The sequence below is a fragment of the Microtus oregoni genome, unplaced genomic scaffold (genome assembly GCF_018167655.1).
Source record: "Microtus oregoni isolate MIOR12 unplaced genomic scaffold, Mior012 000022F_ref0000154, whole genome shotgun sequence".
Classification (NCBI taxonomy): domain Eukaryota; kingdom Metazoa; phylum Chordata; class Mammalia; order Rodentia; family Cricetidae; genus Microtus; species Microtus oregoni.
Window position 1 is genome coordinate 23,490,284 of NW_024543081.1, and position 10,259 is coordinate 23,500,542.

Genomic DNA, 10,259 nt, shown 5'->3' on the forward strand with positions numbered 1-10,259 from the left:
AAATACGCTCTCTCATATTGTCTCCCTTTAAGGTCCTGAAATGGTCAACACTTAGAAAAAAATAATGATAATTAGAAATAAGAACTCCATATCTGTAGTGGTTTGAAAAAAATGTGGCCCCCAAAGGGAGTGGCACTATTAGAAGGTGTGGCTTTGTTGGAGTGGATTTGACCTTGTTGGAGGAAGTGTGTCACTGTGGGGATGGCTTTAAGGTTTCCTATGCTTAGGATGCTGCTCAGTGTCTCAGTTGACTTCCTGTTGTCTGCAAGATGTTACCTCTCCACTACCATGTCTGTCTGCACACCGCCATGTTTTCTGCCATGATAATAATTAACTGAACCTCTGAAATTGTAAATGAGCCACCCCAATTAAATGTTTCCTTTATAAGCATAGCTGTGGTCATGGTGTCTCTTCACAGCAATAGAAACCAACCCTAAGACAGCGTTCAAGACTGATTAGGAAAACAGGGACAAGGTGAAGAATTTCATTAATCTTGCTAACTTTGACCCTGAAAAGCATCTGTAGGGCCCAGAAGCAGTTTCTCCACAGCCAGCTTCAAGCTTACTTTCCTAGGTAGCTACGTGGAGATACTCACAGATGGGCTTCTCACACAAATTATCAGCCAACAACAGGTGAGGAAAGAGGAACGATTCAGTCTTGTATCACGTTTCAATGTGATGCCCAGGTCTACCTGCAAAACATGACTGGGTAGACAACCTGCCAATGGACAGTTATACCCTTTCTTGCAAGAATACTAATGTGTTCGAGTATGGCCCTAGGAATGTGAGCAAAATATTCATGGTGAGGAGGGTTCAGAGTTAGAAACAATACCCCTAACATAGCTTTATGTTCAATAAGCAGGTAATGTTGCCAGAAAATGCGTGGGGGGTATATATCAATGGAGTGGAATGGTTTTAAAGAGTAAAAAGTAGATGATTTTCCTCCTTCCCGCTCTCTTTCTTGACATTTTAATTGGGGGGGGGGTGCATTTACAATCTGTGAGTGGAGATAGTGAATAAGTAGTTATATGCCCATGACTGAGCTTCACATCAAAGTTCCTGGGTGGAGATATAATTTTGGAATATAATCAGGAAAAAATAGTAAAATACAATAAAGAGACTTCATTTCTCTTCATAACCAGCCTCACGGAAAAGAAAAAAAACGTGAATTGCAGAGCTGGGCTTGGTAGCACCTGCCTATAATGCCAGAAATTGGGAGGCTGATGCAAGAAAAATGGATTTAACCTGGGCTACACATAGAGTTCCAGGCTAACCTGGGCTACATAATGAGATTTTGTCTTAAGAATTCCTTCCTCATCAAAAAGCTAAATTTAGTTTTTGTCAAGATAAAGGAAGCTCTTGCAGTATAGTGGAAAGGACACACTACCTAGGGAAATTAGACCAAGTGAAATTGCTGTTGTGTCTCCATCTGTACATGGTTAGCTGAGAATTTTTTCCTCAGTTCCCTCCCAATTTATCCAAGTATGTGGATTGTCACATAGTCAACCACACATTAGCAAATCTGTGCCAGAAATACACAACATAAAACTTTCTGCTATTTAATTCTCATATACATCTTACCGATAAGGAGTACGGATTGTGTTGACTTGCCTAGGATACCTGGACTATCCACTTTTATGAATTAAGGATTGGCAAACATACCCTATAAAGGGTCAGGCAGTGAATGTCTTAGATTTTTGTGGGCCATTCGGTTTTGCACATCTCTGTTGTAAGCAGTCAACACCACTACTGCAACTTGAAAGCAGCCATAAAAAACAAGTGAAAAATGTGTGTAGCTGTAGCTTATTGCCTTCCCTGGCTCACATAACATTTTGCTGTCTAGTAAAATTGAATTTTACAGTTCTGCTTTCAGTAACAGTGAAGTGGCTTGTATTCTTGTATCAGTGTATACTTCACATAGATGAAACATAAAGGGGGTAGAGAAAAGGTAAATATATATTCAGAAATCTAGGAGAGGACCAAGAACAGACAGGAACTGGTCTGCACACATATATTAAAAAATATGAAGGCACTGAATGAGTTTCCCATTTGTTATGCCTAAGGGTAAACTTAGTCTGTTATGATTCTTTTTTCAGATTCAGGATTATGAAATCTTGTTGAAGACACAGAGAACAGAGTTCAAGGAAACCATAACAGCTAGGAAGTGAAGGGAGGGATTCCAAGATAGTTTTCAGAGAAAGAAAGTTCAAATTTCTGCATACAAGCTCTTCCCTAATCCTTAGCTGGTGACTCAACTACACAATCATAGAGCAAGCCTCAAGCATGTCAACTAAAAGTGGAAAAACCGAATGCTTATTCCAATTGCTGACTACTACAGGAAACCCAGACTTCAAAGTTTGAGATGAGTGCTGAACTGGGTTAATCTGCTTCATGGAAAGAGGGAGGAGAGAAGGAGGGAGGGAGAGATCTACACACAGGTAAGCATGTATGTATGTGTATGTGTCCATATACATAGATAAGTGTGTGTCAGAGATGGAAGCACAGAGACAATGAGTGGAATAATAGAGAAGAGACTGAGAGACACGGAAGTCAGAGACATAGAGAGAAATGCGAACATAAAGAAGAGGGGGAAGTGTAGTCGGAGGATGCTTGTTATTTTTCCAAAATAATCACACAGAAACTTTATTAATTACAATACTGTTTGGCCAATAGCTTAAGCATATTTCTAGCTAGCTCTTACATCTTGAATTAACCCATTTCTATTATTTTATATTTTACGACAAGGCTTTGGCCTACAAGCAAGGTTCTGGCAAACTCCCACAGGAGTCTTTCTCCTTTTGGTGGTTACATGGTATCTCCCTTACTCTACCTTCTTTCATCCTCTATCTGTTTGGAATTCCTGCCCTGCTCCATTCTGCTAAGCCACTGGCCAAAATAGCTTAATTCATTAACCAATAAAAGCAACACATATACAGAAGGATTTCCCACACCATTTCCATATTCTGTTCAAACAAAAAGGAAGGTTTTAACTTTAACATAGTTAAATCACATATAAAAAGGTTATCAAGCAAGAATTATAGTTACAATATTTATATCTACTGTATCTTTTATCATAACTAAGGAAAACTATAATTATAACTATCTATTCTTCAACTCTATTAAAAACCCCAGAAGGATATAATATTACCTAACGTAACAGGAAGCACATTATAAGCAATCTGCAAAAGTCTAGAATTGACAGAGATATTTGCTGCTTGGACAGTCGCCCAAAGTTCTTCTGTAACATTGAAGCATCCATCTTCAGACTACAGGCACATAGTATCCAGTAGACTTTTCTACAAAGCAGGAAATTTCAAAGATAGTTCCACATATATTGGCAGTTTGTAAGTCACTTTCTTCTGTGTCCTGCAGAATATCTGGCAGACTCTTTCATGAAGCAGGAACCTTGAAAAACCATCTCACTTTTAGGCAAATTCAGCAGTCATTTCTCTGTGGGTCCTGCATGTCCAGTTCATACAGCATAACATCAAGCAGTCCAGGCAAGAGAAGTTTCTTGTCCAAATGGCTAGCCAATTCCATAAGGAGCCTTTTTGATGCCCATCATCCTTTTGAAGTAGATTAGTGCTACCAGAAGCAGATGTGTCTCATTGTCATGAAATGCACTAAGTTCTTACAACATTTTAAATGCCATATTTTGTTAGTCTTTGAAAGGTTTGAAGAATAACTATCCATCTGAACTATATCTCTGTACATCTAGAAAACCTAACTAACATGACTACAAACTTGACTATTATAGATGACTATTTATTGGTATTTCTTAATTATACATTACATTTTTAAATGAGGTGCACAAATACAATAAAATAATCAAGAGCTGAAATACATATAATAAAATTGACTTTAAGCATGTATCAAAAAACCAAGATCCATACCAATGCAAAGTATTTATCTCTATATTATATCCCCCTTTAAATGTAAACAAATATTTATAAACAATCATTTAGAGAATTTGGGCATAGTTCTCTCCAAAGTGCTTCCTATTTGTGTTGAGTGAAGTAATTTTGGGGTTCACGGAGATCTTTTGAGGAGTCTTGGTCCATCAAACTACATTAGTTTGGAAGGAACCCACAGGTTCTCATCCTCTGTGGAAACAAAAACAGAACCTCTTTTCCAAAGCAACATATCCTTAGATCTAAATTTTGAAGTCAAGATAGCTGTAAATACTTATGTTGGCTTAGCTTAGCAGCATGTACAATGAAATGTCTCTCTGTACTTAGCTCATTCACAGTAAAAAAATTTCAAAGGAAACGCAATAATATGTATACTGCAGACTCTGTATATTCCATCTTTATGTGGCTTATTTTTCTTACTCTATTACTTTTTCTATAAGTTTAATATTATTTTATTATCTTTATTCCTTTACTCTTTCATATTATAACTGTCCATACTCTTTTTCCTCTCTCTCCTAAGCCTACGTGCATTTATCCAACACTGTGACCCATTCACAGCTCTTTTTCATCTGAATCTGTCTTTATTGCATTATCTGTGATCCTTTTCTGACCAGGACTGCTTTAAAATGGTAAGCAGTGTGGTTGCAGCAGCCCTGGATGCTGTCTTAGCCTCTTGCAAACTTTCAATATGGCAGAGGTACCTTACCACTAGCACTGGGACCGCCAGGTGGAAACCGCGCTCACCACCTCCACTCTGGTAAGCAGTTGGCCCATGCTACCACCAAGTAACTTGCAGCACTCTGTCCACACACCCCATTAAAGTTCTCAGCCTCCGGTAAAAGCCAGAGCTGTTTGCACAACTAGTGCAAACCAGGAAGCTTTCTTAAAGGAACCACACGGTTTTTGCTGCCAACACAGAGTCAGGAAGGCCTCTCTTAAAGCAGTTGCAGCACCCCTGCTCGCTGCCAGCAAATAGAGCTTATCTGAAAAAAAATGTGGTTACTAAGAAGCTGAGCTAAACTCTGTTTTTGTGTACTTGTGTATGTCTAGAATTCCTTTTTAGCCTCTGTCAGGTTTTACATGGATGTAGTTGCCTAATTGTTGACAGAAACAAAGACTATATGACAAGATGTGGCAGCATTGCTTAGCTGACAGACCATCTCATTAGTAGGTCTCTGGTATTTGATAGGACTATCTTTTTGAATTTCAGCAAGATGTTCACACTTCTTCCCCTCCCCATCAATTTTCAGGCCTGGTAGAGTCTTCCATTAAGCCTACGAAAATCAGTATTCTCTAGTTTTGTTATAAATATTTTTGTTTATATTTTCTGATAGCTCATCCCTTGCTAGGCTGCTTCATTAAGCAATAGGATTTGTCTTGACAAATTAGTCATGAGTCTTCATAGGAGGCTGTAGAGTTTTCTGTCTTTTTGTGTCCTCAGCATTGTGATTTCCACTTGTCATGGACTCAGTAGTAACCTGCATCAAGCTGTCTCTGCCCATGGCATCATCTTACTCTTGGTGTAACTACTTCCCCAATGCTTTCATAAAGTCTATTCTGGAGAGACTTTCTCACATGCTTTCAGAAGCCAGGCCCTCCACCCTGCAGCCTTGATTCACTCCCAAGCCTGATCATAGGACCCAGATACCTCTGGATCCCACGATGCCAGAGCCACAGCTGTTCCTGACCTCTAACCATGGCCTCTGTGTTTGGAAAATTAAATAGACAAAATCATTATTAGTTTTATATACTGACTTTAAACCATCTGCTTGTCATAGTTCCAACTAAATGGTCCTTTTTTTCCTTCTAAATAAAATTTGCTGGGCATTTACCTTGGATGTGTGTTTATCTAGATAAATCATTTCCAATTTCCTATCAATCACCAGAAAAAGTGGTTGACATTTTGAATGGAGAAAATTTCTAACTCTCCAGACTGATGTTAAGTTGACAATGACATTTAAATTAATTGCTTTTACCCTAAATAGTCTACCTGCCTAAGGAAGGCCATGATCCTTTTAGCGTTTCTAGTGTTAGGGGGTTAAGATGAAGACACGCAAGCCTTCTCAATTTACTAACCAAACAAGGCAAGCTTTTTAAGAGAAAGAAAGACAAAAAACATGGAGAGTAGACTGACTTCTACAAAGTTTCTCTTTGTTATTTTCCAACTTTCCTACCAAAATGTTACTGGCATGAGCCACATACACACCCAGAGCATTTGGAGACAAGAGAGAAGTTCCATTCAGTATTGTTTCACTCTTAAAAAGATAATGCATCCTTCTAAGTAAGCTACACTTCTATTTTATTTCTCCTTCATATATACATATATGTATATGTGTGTATGTGTATATATGTATATATGCAGGTATATACATATACTTTTTTTAAAAAAAAGCAAAGAAAACAAAAGCAAAAGTAGACCTGTGACAATAACTCAGTGGGAAAACATGTGTTTTAGTTGCCTTTTCTGTTTCTGTGATAAAATAAAAATCAACTTTAAAATATTTTAAAAGCTGCATTTTAGCTATTGACTTGTAGGTCAAGAGTCTAGTCCATTGTGATTAGAAGAACATAGGCCAGCATGGACAAGAATACAAAACAGAAAGATCTAAAAGCCAGTTGGTCACATGGCATCTGCAGTCAGGAAGCAGAGAACATTGAATGTCGGTGTTCAGATAGTGTCCTCCTTTTGGAGTACCTAGAACACAAGCCTAGGGAAGGTTGCTGCCCACTTGTAGAGTGAACTTTCCATTTCAATCATTACTTTCAAGAGAACCCCTCAAAGGTGTGCCAGAAGCTAACTGTCCTGGTGGTTCTATATTCTATCAAATTAACAAGTGAGATCAAGCATGATGCTGAGCAAGCATGAAGATATAAGTTTCGATCCCTAGAACCCACGTGAGACATCTCTTACAACAGTGATCCTATGGCGAGATGGGGCATTGAGACAATGAAATCTCTGAAGGCTTGTGGGCCAGATACCCTATGATATATAGGGTATATATAAACAATAAAAAGCCACATCTCAAACAACGTGAAAGGTGAAGACGAACACCTCTGAGGTCTATGTATGTACCACGTGCACCTAGACGCACATGAAAACACACACACACACACACACACATTTACACACATATTAAAAAGACACAAAACTAGAAACTCACATGCACACCAAGAATGGGAAAGACAGCAGGGGAAATGGGATGTTAAGGCTGAAATGTGAGGGGTTATTACAGTAGAACAGTGCCATTGAGTTAGTCTCTAAGGTGTCAGTAATGAAAGGATTAGACACTGGGACTTTCCTCCGAAGAGTGACAAATTGAGGTAGGATCTGGGGGTGGATGGGCACACCTGTGATGTCAGCACTCAATAGGCTGAGGCAGGAGAACTAAGATGTCAAGAGACAGAGCACATCTCCAAAAAGTGTAGGCATTCCCAAAAGAAAAACTGGAACAGAAACAAACAAGCAAACAAACAACACCACAAGGAATAAAGATCATTTAAGAAACATTTTAAGAATATTTCCATGAGCTGAATACCCTGAATTTTTAATTGAAAGGACCCCAGGGCCCAGCTCAATGGGAATTTTTTTAAAAAGGCATTATATTTAATATGGTTCAGAACAATGTAATAAACTCTAGCATATTAAACTTCCAATAGGAAAAATAGCATATTTTTCACATATCCTAAAAAAGTCATGAAACAAAAAAATGATGGAAGGATGCTTTTAAACTTCTTCAATGCAAATGTATCCAACTTCAAGCCATATACTTTCAATACAGTATGAAGACAAAATGAAGGTTACATGTAAACATTTCAGTCTTGAAAGTCCAGTCTTTCCTGGAACCATTGTCAGGAAGCTATTAGATGGTATAATGATGGACTAAAGCAAAAGAATAGATCAAGAAAATGAAGACATCTACTCTGGGACATACAACAACAAAAGAGGCAAAAGAGACCCACAGGGACAGCAAAGGAAGGGTCCACAGTGGCCCCAGGACACCGAATGTAGATCCAACGCTGAGAAAACCATCTTGCAAAGGGAAGAAACAGATGGAATACCTAGGGAGTTTGAGTATCTTAGGAGGAGACTTAGAGAAGAAATGGAGAATTTGGATCAAATTAATGTTAATAATAGAGATGATCAAGCAAACAAAATGTCAAGTTCTTATTAATTCCAGGGGAAATAAAAAGTGCTATGAAAGAAAATTAATCATGGTGACACACAGCCTAAATCAAAATAGTATTCTATGGTAATAGTGACATAAACAGTGAATAGTAATCTATCCAAAACTGTAATTCTGGAGGCATACGGAACAGGACATTTGTGTATGCCTAAGATGCCTGAGGTTAATGGGGTGGTGGTGAAACAGGCCTTATCTTGCAAAATGGAAATTCAATAGATTAGGTCTGAAACAAAATTAATACCATGGTAATTCAAGAAACAAATGCAAGGTTGCCATTTATATGTGTGAAGGTAAACAGCAAAGGAATAAATGAAGGAGGGATGAAGATGTGTTGTCCGAACCTGTCGCTTCTTGTAAGCCATACTTAGCTCTGCTTTGTTTCCACCATTGATGAAGAGGAGCATCTAACGCAGTACTGTGGGTGATGTACTAAGTGGACCAAGACATTATCTGAATCCTGTCTGAGAGACTTTGACGTGGAGGGAGGCACTGAGAGAGAATGAACTCCAGGTGCAAGAAGAGAAGGGATAAGGGGTGAGATGTGAATTTGGATGAGGGGAATGTCAAGCAAAGGCTGGCTTGGGAAAAGAATACAAGAACTGTAGGGTCATCTGCAGACAGGAGTAGCATGACCTTGCCTTTATAATGACAGCCCTCAGACTCCAGGACTAGAGAGTCTCTATCACTGACCCAGTGCCCTACAGAAAAAAAAAAACCCAAAAAACTGGAGTGGGTTCAGATGTATCATTTTTTCTCCAAGTATATGTTAAATGTCAAAAGCCACCACTATTTTCTCCTCTTCCTCTCCTACTTATCCCCGCTTCCTCTTCTACCCTTTCCTCTCTTGCCTTCTCTCTCTTCCTTTCCCTGTTTCCTTCATGTGGCCCCAAGATTACCGAGAAGCAAAGTCCTCTGACAGTTTCTCAGGTTGGTTTTTGCATCATGGATGAAAGCTCAGCCAAGAGGTGGTGCTGAAGCCATCAGTACCAGGAGGTACCAGTGCCTGGTGAGCACATTTTGGATTAGGTGAGTTCCAATCCAAGCCTACACTGTCTCTTGCAAGTCTTTGCACTACACTGTCATCTATTAGGAAACACATTCGTGGTATGTTCAACAGCTTCTGTTAGCCAAGAAAGGCAAACACCAGTAGTAGCAAACTCCTAGATTAACACACATTCCTTTCCTTTTGTTTAACTAAAACTTACTAGAGAAAACTGAGCTCGACCGGAGGATTTCTGAACACTCTATGATACAAACTGAGCATGTCTAAAAGTCTTCCTGTTCTCCAAATTAATCTTTTGAACGTGCTCCACAATCTTGAATTAACCGTTGCCCCAAAGTGTCTACTATCCGAACCACCCCACACCACACACACATTTTGGCATAAAAAGAGGTGTGTTTTATTTTCATCAATCATACCAATAATTTTCTATAATATCCCAGGGCAAACTGTTGAGATTTGACAGTTGGATGGGGTGGTGAGTCCCCCTTCAGAGACCTGCTGGCCAACAGCCTCAGAGCAGAGTGTGCAGTTACAGGACGCTTGAGGCTCGCCTCTGTCATGCAGGTGGCTTTTCATCCACATCTCGAGGGGGTGTCTCAGAGATGACAGGGCAGGTATGGTGGAGAAATCCGTCAGTCTAGGCTTTTAGTAAATTTCACACCTCTTTTCCTGTTCAATGGTTTCTTTGGTGGGCAAGGTGCTGTCCTGGCATCTAGGTTTTCTTCAGCTTGGCCTGGTTGAAGTTGGCCGTTTCTGCTATGTCCAGCTTGTCTGCCATTTTCTTACAACCTGTAGAATCTTGTTTTGAGCTCAGGCACCAGGAGCTCCCACTCACCCTGCTACAGGAAGAGACCCAGTACTTTTTGTTTTGAGTCTTAAGCTGGTCTTAAGCTGTGCATGCATTAGGCAAGCAGCCTTAACTGAGCACGCTCAAGAACCAGCTTGCCCCTACAGTGCTTTCTTATCTGATATGTGTGGGCTTCCCAAAGAAAATTGCCAAGCTTTGTTCAGAGACCATTGCTTTGGAAATAAACCCAGTGCTCTCCTCTCCCGCTGCAGTCTCTCACCAGGCTTGTTCCTGAACTGCACATGCTTTTAGCTTTGCACCAATCAGCATGTCACCCCATTGCACCTGGTGGCACTTCCAAAACTAAGGAACTAT

The 10,259-nt window shown here is 39.6% G+C and overlaps 1 pseudogene; it reads right to left on the bottom strand.

The window, feature by feature from the left end:
* Nucleotides 1–9,742: 9,742 nt before the first annotated feature.
* On the bottom strand, nt 9,743–9,875 carry LOC121461489 (annotated as a pseudogene).
* Nucleotides 9,876–10,259: the final 384 nt, after the last annotated feature.